General features: G+C 31.2%; 1 protein-coding gene across 7 annotated transcripts in view; it reads left to right on the forward strand.

Moving 5' to 3' along the window:
- The window catches only part of LOC129908237 (serine/threonine-protein kinase SIK2), a 204662-nt gene that overhangs the window by 57948 nt on the left and 131524 nt on the right, over positions 1-15190 (forward strand). The gene's annotated exons all lie outside the window — the stretch shown is intronic.

Here is a 15190-nt window from a genome sequence, read left to right on the forward strand (position 1 = left end):
GCTATCAAAATTAAAAAAAATTGGGTTTTTCTCCTCGATTTTAAAATGGTTAGAATCATACCTTACAGGTAGAACACAACGTGTTCAAATCGACAATATTCTTTCTGATTCTGTGAATGTTACTTCAGGCGTTCCGCAAGGTAGTCATTTAGGACCACTATTGTTTCTTATTTTCATTAACGATATTCCTGATCAATTCAATAATTGCAAATGTTTAATGTATGCTGACGACATTAAACTCTATATCAGAATCAAGTCAACTCTCGATTGTATTAATTTACAAAGAGACTTGAATAGGCTTTTCGAGTGGTGTGAAGTTAACGATCTTCATCTAAATGTTTCTAAATGTCAGTGTATGTCTTTTTATCGAAGTCAATTCCCAATAATTTTTTCATATAGTTTAGGTGAAACACCTTTAGCCAGAATTATTGAAAAAAAAGATCTTGGGGTTATATTCGATATTAAATTAAACTTTTCTGATCACATTGACTATATTGTCTCCAAAGCAAGCTCAATGCTTGGTTTCATATATCGTAACTCAAAAGATTTCTCAGATCCTTTTACGTTAAGATCACTATATTTCAGCTTCGTTCGATCTATTTTGGAATACTGCTGCATTGTATGGAACCCTATGTATAAAACTCATTCTATGAGAATTGAAAGGATTCAAAAGCGTTTCACCAGAATGGCTATCAAAATTCTTCAATGGAATATTGATATGCCTTCCTATACTTCGAGGTGTTTGTTATTGGGAATTCAATCTCTTGAATCTAGAAGAATTTATTTTGAAATAATGTTCATAAGAGATATTATTAACTTTAAAATCAATTGCCCTTTTTTGCTGTCTTTAGTCTGTTGGTATGCTCCTGAGCGTAATCTTCGTTCTCGATTGCTATTTGAGATCCCTTTTCACAAGGTGAATTATGGTTACAATGAAGCTATTACTCGTTGTTTAAGACAGGCTAACTCAGTTTGTAACATTACCGATTTCAATATGTTTTTAAGCAGAGATGTATTTAAAAAAAATATTATATCTTTTTTCTTCTCTGGTGGGTAGAATATATATATATTATAATTCTTATTGTAATCTGTAGTCTATAAGAGATTTATAACTCTGTTTGACGAAATAAATAAATAATAAATAAATATATGGGGGCCTGGGAAAATCCAAAATGCATTTTGACTTCAGGGCTCGAAAGAGTATCAAAACACGAGTCAAAACCACATTTTGCACAATTGCACCTAAATTAATTTTGCCGCCATTTAATTTTCTATAAAAAATTTAATATTCCACTATATACTCCAGTCAAAGCGTCGGAAAAACGGGCCTCACCTTGCGCAGAGAGGCACTGTCAGTTTTTATTTCATGGATCGATAGGGGTATATTTAAAAGGCTTAAATCCAATTTCTCACCACCTGATCATTCTTTTTAGCGGAGTTATTCACAAAAATGCATTTTGTGGGATATTTTACTTCTAAGCTAATATCTTTTCTCCAGATTGTCGTAGAACAAAAAATAAACATACATTCTCTTCCTTATAATATTTATATAATATCTATCGTTGTATGTAATTTCATTGTATTTGAGTGAGTAAATATAAAATGGCAGCCATTTAAAGTCAAATTCTTGTTGTTAAAAAACACATTTTTGTCATTATTTCGAAAAAAGCTTATATCATGATTGACATTTTTCTAACCTATTTTGTAGCCCTGTTCATGTCCTGCATTTTAAAGAAAAAATGAGCTCTTTATCACCAAAGATGGCCGAGCTATTGATAAATGAACGCATGCAAAACCGGTGCGAAAACACCCAAAAATATCGTTGTTTGGGAATAACTCGACTTCAGAATGTCCTACGGCAAAAAATAAAGCAATGAATTGTTCGTTCCAACATTTTCTATCAATTTAGTGCACAATCTTTTTGTTGAAACAAATAAAAAATAAGTAATATTAAGTCAAAGTCGTTTTTTTGTTTAGCAAACTCTTGCCTTATTATTTTGCAAACGGTGCAAGTATTGGCTATTAAAATAAAATATTATTGTAGTCCTTTAAATTATCTACAATTAAAAAAAAAATAGCTCTCTACGACCCACACGAGCCGAGAAATTAATTTTTTAAAAAAGGTCCAAATGACCAACGAAAAAACATAAGACAAATTCCCTAATTCTCTAACAAGAAACAATGAAAACAACCGCCTCTCACTGAAAACTAGTACATTCGAATCATAAACAAGGGAAATTTTTTTGAATTTTCGTACGGATTAATGCTTTCTTAAAATTATAATAACTCGGCTCCCGTGGGTCGTTGAAAGCTAAATTTTTTTTTGAATTGTAGATAATTTAAAGGACTACAAAAATATTTTATTTTTATAGCCAATACTTGCACCGTTTGCACCTACAAAATAGGTTAGAAAAATGTCAATCAAGATAAGCTTTTTTCGAAATAATGACAAAAATGTGTTTTTTAACAACAAGAATTTGACTTTAAATGGCTGCCATTTTATATTTACTCACTCAAATACAATGAAATTACATACAACGATAGAAAATATTATAAGGAAGAGAATGTATGTTTATTTTTTGGTCTACGACAATCTGGAGAAAAGATATTAGCTTAGAAGTAAAATATCCCAAAAATGCATTTTTGTGAATAACTCCGCTAAAAAGAATGATCAGGTGGTGAGAAATTGGGTTTAAGCCTTTTTAAATATACCCCCATCGATCCATGAAATAAAAACAGACAGTGCCTCTCAGCGCAAGGTTAAATGACGCTTTGACTGGAGTATATAATATGTTAAAGAACTTTTTTTCGATTATCCCTTTGGTTTAAAAGTTAGGGTGTTTTTTTTTAAGCACGTCAAAAGGTGATTTTCTTACTTTTGTCATATCTCTTTCATTGGAGCTTTTTTTTTGAAAATTGGTTCGTAGTAAAAGTTGTAGATCTTTTTATTTCCTTCATTTGTTACATTAACGGTTTTTCGATTTGACAGACTGATTTCGATCCGTAAGCAAAAAACTTATTTTATACAAAGTAATGGATCAAACGAAATATTCTTATAGGCCAACTTCAGGGCTCTCAAAATTTGATAACTTTGATAACTTGTTCATCCCAAATCCTTACGGTTTTCGATTTAATGCAGTTTTTGTGAAATTTCGAAAAACCCCGACTTTGAAACAGTATTTTGCTTCCTCCGCTCACAATGGATTTATGTTTTTTTACAATTCTTCCACTAAAACATTGTCTAATAAAAAGAAATAATTAATTAATCAAAATATTTTTTGTTTCATACGCCATTTTGTTGCAAATTAATTAACAGTTCCATGTTTTGTTAAAACTCAATTTTTTACTTTTATTTCAGAGCCAAAGTTTTATTTTTGACTAATATTATATAAATGCTTTTTTACAAAAAATTTCATTAAAATGAAATCAGTGGTTTCGGAGAAAATCTGATTTAAAAAAAATTTTATGACGGGTACCGTTAATAATGATTTTCAAAAAGAAGAAACATTAAATGATAGACTTTTTCTTAAAACTTACATTTTAATTTTTTTTATTAAAATCTTTGGAGCCGTTTTCGAGAATTTTCAAATTATCTAAAATCGGTTTATGACAAGTACCATTATTTTTGGTCCAAAAAAATTTATTCCAAAACGCTACATACCAACTTTGACATTAATCGGCCCATTCGTTTAAAATGTAGCTTCGTAAACAGAAAAACAGACCGACAGACAGACTTCTTGCATTCTCTATGATAGTAATGTCATGTGCAATTTTTATCTCCACTTTTTTTTGTACGAATGCATAACTTGAAATACAAGGCGATTCTAAAAAACTAGAGCGTGTAGGTTGAGTTGAGACACAGAAAAATCGTATGGGGGGGGTCTATTCCCCCTCATCAAAATCAACGGTTACACCTACAATAACGTGCTATACTTTTTTGGAAAGCCAAAAACTTCGTATTTTACAAAAATTTTAAATAAATCCATTTTATGGCATAGTTTTTGAAAAATTAATTTTCAAAATCAAATTTTTGTTTGATGCATTTTTTTTTTCAGTTGCCATAAATATTTTTTCTTAATGCAAATTTTTTTTTTATCGCAGTAAATGTTTGTAGTGTAAAAAAATGCATTGAAAAATTCTTTTTTTTATTATTTCGCAAGAGTGAGTTTTTATGTGTACACGAAAAAAGTGTAAATTGCATTGCGAACAAGGCAGAGATCCTTAAAAAAGGAGACCCTCTAACCTGCGCCAACTACAGAGGAATCAGCCTCCTTAACATCGCCTATAAGATCCTCTCTGCCCTTCTATGTGAGCGCTTGAAGCCGTTCGTCAACAATCTGATAGGTCCTTATCAGTGTGGCTTTAGACCAGGAAAGTCCACCATCGGTCAAATATTCACATTACGGCAGATCTTGAAAAAAAAAAAAAACAGGAACAACAAATCGATACCCACCACCTGTTCATCGATTTTAAAGCCGCGTATGACTGTATCTACAGAGATAAAATGTATAGAGCTATGTCTAGTTTTGGCATCCCTGCAAAGCTCGTCCGGCTGTGCAGGATGACGATGGAGAATGCACGCTGCTCCGTCAGAGTCGGTAAAGACCTAACCGAAGCATTTGATGTCGAAAAAGGTTTTAGACAAGGCGACGCACTGTCATGCGACTTTTTTAACATCGTTCTTGAAAGAATTATACAGAACTCAAACGTCAACACCAGAGGCACCATCTTTCAAAAGTCCGTCCAGCTGCTTGCATATGCCGACGATATTGACATAATCGGAAGAACTCAGCGTGATGTCAATGGCGTTTTGTAAGCATCGAAGCGGAAGCGGCAAAAATGGGTTTAAAGGTCAATGAGGGCAAAACCAAGTACATGCTGTCGTCAAAAAAGGATACTCAACATCGACGCATTGGACAAAACGTCACTATCGACAGCCATAACTTCGAGGTAGTAAAGGACTTCGTCTACCTGGGCTCCGCTATAAACACAGACAACAACATCAGCGCTGAAATCAAACGGAGAATTACTCTTGCAAACCGCTGCTACTTTGGTTTGAGAAGGCAACTGACCAGCAAAGCAAAAGAGTGAAAGTGCAGTGCCTGAGATGGCTAGGTCACGTTGAGCGCATGGACAACAATGCTCCGGCCCGGAAAGTTTTCGACTCCAACCCAGAGGGACGGCGCAGTAGAGGAAAACCTCGTCTGAGGTGGCGCAACCAAGTGGAAGGGGGCCTCAAGTTGGCGTGCGAAACTGGAAGCAGCGAGCTAAAGATAGAGCTGGCTGTCGAAGCTTGTTGGTTGAGGCCCAAATCCACAGCGTATTGTAGCCGCCTTACGGCGCACACTGGGGAAATTTGTATGGGAGTGCGGAAAAAACTCAATAAAAACTGAACCACTGAATCGATTTGGATGAAATTTTCAGGAATGACAGCTTAAGTCGTAATAAATCATTATTATTCATTTACACCCTCTGCCACGCCCTTTTAAAAATATTGTAAGAGTAATAAAGGATCCAGATATTGTTCTTAGAAAATTTAAAAACTGCTATTTACAATTTACTTGTACGCAAAGCATTTTTTTTTATTTGTTTATGTTACCGATTTTAATTACATTAAATGGAAACGAATAACTCGAATAACTCATTATACTGCTGTCTAGGTCCACGTCCACGCAATGAAATGAATGAAATGAAAAACACGAATTATAATTTAAAAATACTCAAAAAACCACTTCTATCATATTTATACAATTTAAAATATATTGGCACCACAAAATGTTCAAGAGTTTATTCTGTTAAAAGAGCCATTACTCACTTAAATGACTCTGATTCTTCTTAGTAAAGGCGGGGCGAAGGATTCAGATGATCTGTATTTTTCAATAATAATGTCAATATAAATCTATTCTGTGACATTCTATGAGCCTTCTGCTTAGATCTTCGTATGAAATGCTAAAAACTGCCATTATTATAAAACATTCAAGCTACATACCTATGTATAACGAAAATTCATTTTCCTGAAGCAAGGTCAGAAAATCAAATGTAGGTAATTTCATTGAAGTAGATTTATAAAAAAAAGTGTTGCGAATTAATTTCACTTTCTCCGTTTGACTTTTCGGATAAGGATCTCTAGCAGTCAAAAAAAAAATAAAAATTTGACAAAAAGGAGATTGGGCACGTTCAGGAAATATTAGGGACTAAATATTTAGGCAACGTCATTTTCCGAACGGAAATTTGAGTAAATTGACTAAATTAGTTTGGATATGATGTTATTGTCAAATTTCGAAATTTAATTAAGACCGCATGGGGCAAACACCGAATTTAACTTTACTTTAATAAATAAATAATATTAATTATAACCGATAATGCACTTTTAACTCGTTTTTCATACAAATAAATTCAATTTTGCTAACGAAATTCTATAATTAAAAACAATCAGCTGTCATGTTGACAAAAAAAACTTTCCTAGATTTTTAGGTAAAATTTTCTTGCCTAATTTTCCAGTTAGCTTTCCAATAAAATTACCTAAATTGGAATGATTTTTTTTGATAGTTGACCAATCAGAGGCCGAGAAATTACCTAAATATTTAGTCCCTAACGTTTCTGAACCTGCCCATTTTCAATTTTCACGAAAACTGGAAGACATAGAAACATATGGCTTTCAGTGTTTGGTAAGGAATCAATTAAGGCAGTTTCCTTCATCATTCAATTTCGTTTTCAAATCCCCAGTCTTGACAAAAATAGTATTGGATGTGTTTTTTTTATTTTTTTTTTTGTTCAAAATTTTGACATTGAAATCGATTATTTCAAAGACAATTAACTTAAAGAACTTAATTTAAAAGCTTGAATTAAGCGTAATATTCTGGCTTTTAAAAAAGGTATCATTTATAACTGTAAGTGCTACCATTGATTTTTAATATATTCTTTTTGTTATTTTATGTAATTAATTTTAAGAAAATCATTTTTGCGACCAAATGAAGTTTTCAATTGCCAATAAAAAACGCAGTGGCACCTGGTGGCACCCAAATTTGGCTTCTATCGAAAGGTAATTTTATAAGGAAAATGTTTTTAATAGTCTCCAACTGTAGGCAAATGTAGCTAAAATTATATATACAAAAATATGAAAAAATCAAGCCATTTTTTTCTCTTTTCTTTAAATAATTATATAAAATAATTAACATCTTTAAAATTAATGATGCCTTCGATTTACAGCTTAGACAGCTTTAATTTCAGGGTATTTTCACCTCGTTTTTTATACTTTCAACAACTTGTCCCTTTATAAAGCTCTAAAAAGTAAACTACAAGTCCGATTTTAGTAATTCTTTCTGATTTTGATTCAGATTTTATTCTTAAATTTAGAAATATTATAGAAAATGTTCTCCGAGGTACTTAAAATTTTGGACTTTTTTCCGCAAAATCCCCAGTGTGCGGCGCTGGTCACCATTAGTAAGTAAGTAAGTAAGAACAAAGCAGAGAAAAACTCACTCTTGCGGAATTATGCTCCTGGGCCCCTGTTCTGTAACTTTATCACTGGCGATAAACGTTTTTCAACGTCTTCAAAATCAATTTTCTTCCATAAATAAAGCAAAATGTCTTTCAAATTCAGATATTATGAATTAATAAATTATGATCTGGAACAAAATTTCTTTTATTTTGATGAGATTTAATGGATTTTAAAGTCATTCAAATATTTTATCGCCAGTGATAAAAGTTACAGAACATGGGCACTGGTTTCAAATATATGAATTACAGGCCCAATTGACAGATAGGTCTCCGTTTTTGACAAATGCGCAAACTTAAAAAAAAATAGAAACTTAGAAGATACTACCACATTTATTGCATAATGTCCCTCTTGCTTTGTCACAGATTTTTCATCATTTCCAGGATGGCCATGATCACAGTACACATAATAAGGGAATATCGTATTTTGAACGTTGTCAAAATTTGTATGTCAAAAATGGACACCAATCTGTCAGGTCAGCCTTTCATTTTTATATTTCAATTGCAGTAATACCCCAGCAAATTAGATCGAAAATAGGTTGTGCTCGTAAATAATTCAGCCAAAGCTGGAAATGGTTTTAATTTACTTTGGACATCTCAAAGAAGAGTCGTACAAGTTTGCGACGGATTCTGAATTCCGCATAACTTTTGAGGGCCAAAAAAACCGTTACATTTTTGCACTTTTTTCAGCATGTGGGTCATAACTCCTGAAAAATAACTCGCACAAAAAATTATTAGATTCCAAAGTTTAAGAATATTAAATTCTACATCGATTAAGGACCAAAAACATTAATTTCGGCCAAGCTGTTTGGTCAGAAGTGGCATGTCAAAAGTAGTAAAATTTTACTACTTTGAATAAAAGGTGTGTATGTGTAGTCCCCATTTCAAACGTCTATGTTTTGAAAATATGCTTAAATGTATACATTCATTGTATATACATACATATATAATGCTTATTTTATTTAATTAAAATTCAATTAATTAAGTTAAATACCGCTATGTCCTCAACAACGAAGCCGATGAAAGACTCTTCACTAGAAGTGTAGTATATTCTTCTAGGGGTATACAACCATCAAAGAGTTTTCTTTTGGAATGGAATGTACGCAGCTGAAGCCAACAGAATTTTCAGTACAAAAATAGCACACTGAAGTCTTGAAAAATTTCGTTTTTCAGTACGCTGCTCTTGAGAAAAATTTTCCACTCATTTGTCACTTAGAACTGTGATAATTTTTGTTTTCATTTTTAATTTATTTTTTCTTGATTAAGAACTAGTTTTTTGAAAATTAATAAATTTGGATTTTCTTTATTTTGACTTTGACAGAATACTTGATGATATTTTTTCGTTAAGCCTAGTACGCTGCTGAAGCGAAACGAAAAATTTTGAAGTCTCCAAAGTCAACATCGCTCATATTAACAAAAAAATACCATCGGGTGTTATAGCAAAGTAAAAATTATGAAAATACAAATTAAAAAAATTCAAGAAAAAACATCAGAAAATAAGTTTAAAAGCAAAAACAAAACAAATTTAATTCCGTTCAAGATTTCGCTAACGAAATTTTGTATGGAAAATTTCGTTTCGCATCAGCAGCGTACTAGGCTTTAGCATTTTCGCTGTAGAGTTTGGAGACTGGAAAATTATTCTTTTCGCTCCAGCTGCGTACTAGGCTTTATCAATCGGTGTTTTTGGTGTGAAAAAATATCTTGGGGTGTAAAACATGGAACACCTTTAATAGCATGGAATGCGTCATGACCATCCATTGTATCCATATTTATGTTAACGTTGTCAAAAATAAACTGCGTAAAAGAATTTTTGGAGAGAGTTTTGACAGGCTATTAGAGAGTAGCAACTTCAAAATGTAGAATCTTCGTCTGGTTTCTGCTATCAGTGATATGGCTTGAACTTTTGTTCGCTTTTTATCTTTTTCTTGAGGTTTTTTGTTGAACCTATAATAGTTGTTGGAACGTTTTGGTTCCGACTAAAAAACTTGTTTTAATCTTCCGATTTCAGGCGAAGTTTTAACCTTAACTTTTATTGAATAATAAATTTAATATATGTATTTACATAGAAAAAGATATTTTATAATCTACCTACAATAGTTTTTTTCTTCTTTTTATTTGCTTTAGGTTTATTCAGTATGTTTAATTATAGGTAAGTTAGTTATTTTAGATTTTAAGTTAAGAGAATAAGATTTAATTCTAAGCTTAATTTTCACGATGGCTGGCGGCTGGTAGAAAATCCAAGTCGTAAAAAGGCGGAAGTTCCAATCAGCCATTTTTACTTTTTGGAGCTGTAAGTTCAACGGAAGTTAAAATCAGCCATTTTTATTTTTTCGAGCTGTAAGCACAACGGGAGGATTCTCCTCTATTACAATTTGTACAGCATTACCACCAATAGTGTTTAACATCAGCTGCAATGACTTTACCAACAATAGTGTTTAACATCAGCTGAAATGACTCGGCAATATCATCACCAACACCATTCAAAAACAGATCAGGAGAGCATATATACAGTTTTACCCTGATATCCTCACGAACTATCTCCGCAGCTGCCTTTACCACTCGATGACGTACACCAAGCAACTAAGATTTCTTGACATCATACCAACTGTTGGTCAGTAGGTATTTTATGGCCTGTGTTTCGGAAGCAAAATATTATCTTTTAATGATATTTGTATAATTTCAGCTGATTCTGTAATCATACATGGCAACTACCGTTTCTCCTCTTACTAACTTCAATGAATGTACCCTAATTTTGCCCTTTACTTCATCTTCCCTTAAATTTCCACTTCATATAAAGGAAGAAATGCCCGACATAACTGATTAAAATTTGATTTTACTTTATTTAAACGAGTTTTCTTGATAAGAAAATTAAATAATATATGTTTATTGTTTATAGATGTTCACTGAGGCAAAGCTCTGAATAATATGAATAGAATTTAAAAAGGAAAGCCCCACATAAAAAAAATATAACAAATTAAAAAGGGAAACCTCTAAGAACTAAAATATTTAAATTAAAATTTTAATATAGATGGTTAACTTTTAATTTTATATTTTAAAAATTGAACTCTTAACTTAATTAATTATATAAAAAATATGTAAACATACATATATGTATTTAAAAATACATACATATACATATGCATTTAAGCATATTTGGAATAATAGTTAAAAAAAAAAACAAAGTTTGAAAGTAGTAAAATTTTACTACTTTTGACTGCCTTTTCTGATCAAACCGCTTGGCCAAAATCAATGTTTATAATCTAATATTCTTAAACTTTAGCATGTAATAATTTTTTGTGAGCGGTATGTACGACTCTTCTTTGAGATGTCGTAGCGTGCCCATGTGGCACCCGGGGCGGCAATTATTATGTTACGATATTGGTGTCAAATTAAAGGTGATATTGTCAGCTATCAAAATTCAGAGGTCTTCAGGGTGAAAGTCTAACAATTTTCTCATGCAGCCCGTTTCAAGGTTAGAAGCGCTAAACTGCTAAACATGAGTTTTTGGCTAAAGTCCTGTTTTTGGTTGTGTTCGTGGACGAGGGAAAATTAGACAAAAGGTGCGATGCAAATGTTGTTACTAACATTAAAGAATCAGTGATGGCAAAATAAAGGTAATAAGTAACATATTCTTTCAAAATTAAGAGGTCTGCCGGATCAAATCGTGATACTTCACCCCGAAGCCTGGCAAAACGTTAGAAGTGAAAAACTCTCCTTACTTTAAAACAGGCTTCAATTTCTGACTTGGAAGACCTCTGGTTTTCAAAAGTAGACATTATTAGCTTCAATTCGAAATTATATTCGCCATTTAATTCGATATGTTCAAATTATTATTCGAATTATTTGAAGTTTTGCATATATTTACTTTGTTAAGAATCTATAAAACTTTTTACTAAACACCATTTTGTATTTAAATGCTAATGACTCTTTTATTATTATTTTATATAGTGAAAAAGTTCCTTAACTAATCGACCAACTTACGAAAAACAAGACTTTATGAAAAAACTCACTTTCATCGCTTCTAACTTCAAAACAGGCTGCGTTTCGAAATTGACAACCTTGGACCCGGAAAACTTCTGAATTTGAGAAGAAGATCGCGTTATCTTTAATTTGACACCAATATCGTCTTCTAGCTCTATGAGATGCACAATTCACTTTACCACGCCAACCGTGTCAGGATGCGGACGGGAAGACCTGTGGTTTTGGTAACTAACGTTAACGTAACTACTTATAGCCCTCTTTCACTTCCAATTTGAAATTTTCTTTAAAAACTTTTTTTCCAAAAAATTAATTAAAAAAAAACGCTCTAACGATTTTTAAATTTTTTTTCTCTAAAAATTCATCATTATACAGGGTGGTTCAGGAGTAATGTGCCAAAAAGCTGGAGCATGTAGGTTGGGTTGAGACAATAAAAAAAATCGTATGGGAGAGGGGGTCTATTCCCCTTCGTTTAGCGGGGAGGGGCAATTAAAAAAAAAAAATTGACTTAATTTGGAAAAAAAATTATAAAAAATCAACGGTTACACCTAAAACAACGTGCTATACCTTTTTGTAAAGCAAAAAACCTACAAAAAACTTGCAAAAATTTTAAATAGGTAAAGCCATTTAATGGTACAGTTTTTGAAAAATTAATTTTCAAAATCAAAATTTTGAAAAAAAAACTAATTTTTCTCAAAATTTTATGTAATTAAGTACTAATTAAGTTTTAAAAATTCGATGCTCTTATTATTTTTTAAACAAAAACAGAAAACCAGGGGTCGAATTACCGCATACGTTCGTTAACGAATGGTTGCTATGTGTCCCTATCGTTTTCTAATAATTAAATAGAGACAGAAATAGTCAAAACGTTAACGTACGATCGTAATCGTGTGCCGTAATTCGACCCCAGATTCCAAAATATCTTGTCATTTTCGAGAAATTAACAAAAAACCAAAACTACTTTTTTCTAAAAAAACCTCTTTATTTTCTGTTTTCCCGTAACTGAACTTGTCGATAAATTAATTTATGAAACATTTACCATACGTCAATTATTTTTTAAATATTCAGACTTAAATAAGGATACAATAAAGTGACAGTATTGAATTAACCCTGAATTGATCAACTTTTTTCATTGATAAAGGCTTAACTACCACTTTATCAAAAAGTACAAAAGTGAAAAGATTTTTTTTCTGGCTATCGCAATTGTTTTGTGATAAAAGAGTATACAAGTGTTTTTTAGGCCAAAAATAAGCTTTCTGCATTATTTTTTTTAATTTTTCATCACGAGAAACAAAAATACGTTTGAAAATGTTCACTTTTGTACTTTTTCACTTTTTGAGCCAATGTTAAGCCTTAACACCTGGAAACTTACCTGAAAATTTTTCTTACTGTGTCTGGGGTGCTCGCTGCCCATGGATTCTAGCTGTAAGGACCTCAAGGCAATAAAATTGTTTTATTTTAATGAAAAACAATAAAATAATATTTGCCCAAGCAGTTCACAATTAAAAGAAGAACTTTATAAATATATTTTTTTGCTTTTGAAAGGTTTCAAAAGAATCGATTTTTTCCTTCGTAATTGCCTTTTGTTATCATTCATTTATCTTTTGGATGTACATTATTATTTGTTATTCAATTTTCGTTAAAAAAAATTGTGATTTTATTGCCTTTAGGCCCTTAAAGCTATAATCCATGGGCGGCGATCACCCCAGACACAGTAAGAAAAATTCTCAGGTAAGTTTTCAGGTGTTATTAATGAAAAAAGGGTTAATTCAGTACTGTGTCACTTTATTGTATCCTTATTTAAGTCCGAATATTTAAAAAATAATTGACGTATGGTAAATGTTTCATAAATTAATTTATCGACAAGTTCAGTTACGGGAAAACAGAAAATAAAGAGGTTTTTTTAGAAAAAAGTAGTTTTGGTTTTTTGTTAATTTCTCGAAAATGACAAGATATTTTGGATTCTGGTTTTCTGTTTTTGTTTAAAAAATAATAAGAGCATCGAATTTTTAAAACTTAATTAGTACTTAATTACATAAAATTTTGAGAAAAATTAGTTTGAAATTTTTGTTTTCATTTTTTTTTTCAAAATTTTGATTTTGAAAATTAATTTTTCAAAAACTGTACCATTAAATGGTTTTATTTAAAATTTTTGTAATTTTTTTTGTAGGTTTTTTGCTTTACAAAAAGGTATAGCACGTTGTTGTAGATGTAACCGTAGATTTTTAATTATTTTTTTTCCAAATTAAGTCAATTTTTTTTTTAATTGCCCCTCCCCGCTAAACGAAGGGGAACAGACCCCCCCTCCCATACGATTCTCAACCCAACCTACACGCTCCTGCTTTTTGGCACATTACTCCTGAAACACCCTGTATATCAAAAAAATCTGTACACTTGTTTTGGAGGCCATTTGATTTCAGATTTTCTTTTATTACTTTAAAAAGGGAATTTTATGTTATGTTTTTTTTTTTTGTTTTTATTTACTTTTGAACATTTCCCAAATTTTTATATAAAGTCTTAAAAATTTAAGCAACTAAAACTCTAAGAGCAAGTTCGTGCGACCCAGTCGTACATTTTATTTTTAAATTAAATCATTTAAGTAATCGTTAAAATTTGGTTATCAAAACTAATATACTAAATTAAAAGAATAAAATCTCTAAGGGCCAACTTTTCAATAGTCAGATAAACCTCAGTTAAAGCTTATTCCTAGGAATTAAATTTTTTTTTATATTGACATTTATTCTTTTGATAGTCCAACTGACGATTGAAAAATCAGGGCTAAAACATTTAAATTTATATTAATCAATGCTGAAATTTTCGAATAAAGGAATTAAATTAAAAAATTTCACTTCAAATTTCATTTCAAATCGGAAGGTTTAGTCCTATGCAAACGTTGAATTAAGTTTGTCGCGTCGAGAACTTCCTATGCCTTTGGACAAAAGTTTTTATTTTTCTACGGCGGCTTTACAAAGGATCTTAATTATTTATTTTCAATGGTTTACTTGTGTAAAAAAATTGTTTTGCCAATAAAATGAAAAATGAGAAGCTACTGAGTATTAGAAAAAACACGCCTATTTTTAAATTAAGATAGTAGGTCTTAAATAAATCAAATATATTTGTTTTTAGGCAGAGACCGATTTCTACAAAAAAAAATGCTTTTTTCTTTTGTTTTCTTGTAACTTTTTTGATAAAAGTGTATATTACAGACATACTTAGATAGGATACTGAGTAAAACTACCCAAATAATGCTAAATTATAAGTGTTAGACTACATTATTAATTCAGATTCTAATGTATAATAAATAACACAATTTAATTTTTTGGTAAGAGATGGTCCAATTTGTAAAGAGTATTGTGTATATGCAGACTTAAGAAAAGAAATACCTACTACTGGAATAACTGATTTGTATGTGTTTTTAAGCCATATGATTTTCAGTTTTTGAGTTATGGACATGTCCGAGAACGCTTTTTTTTTGGTTTAGCAGATGCATTAAAAAAGAAATGGAAACTTTTCTAACCAATTCTATTTTAATTGGTAAATAAGTTATAAATAAATGTTCCACCAAATTTTCTACCTCCATGATTTTGACCCATATAGGTAACAGTATTTTTAATGGAGGGGAAATTTATGGTAGAAAAGAAAGAGATAGTTGTTTCACGTATTCTTAAGTATAAGAAGTAAATAACTGAGTATTCTCCCGAGTGCCTATCCTTTT

This window comes from Episyrphus balteatus, chromosome 2 (genome assembly GCF_945859705.1).
Source record: "Episyrphus balteatus chromosome 2, idEpiBalt1.1, whole genome shotgun sequence".
Classification (NCBI taxonomy): Eukaryota; Metazoa; Arthropoda; class Insecta; order Diptera; family Syrphidae; genus Episyrphus; species Episyrphus balteatus.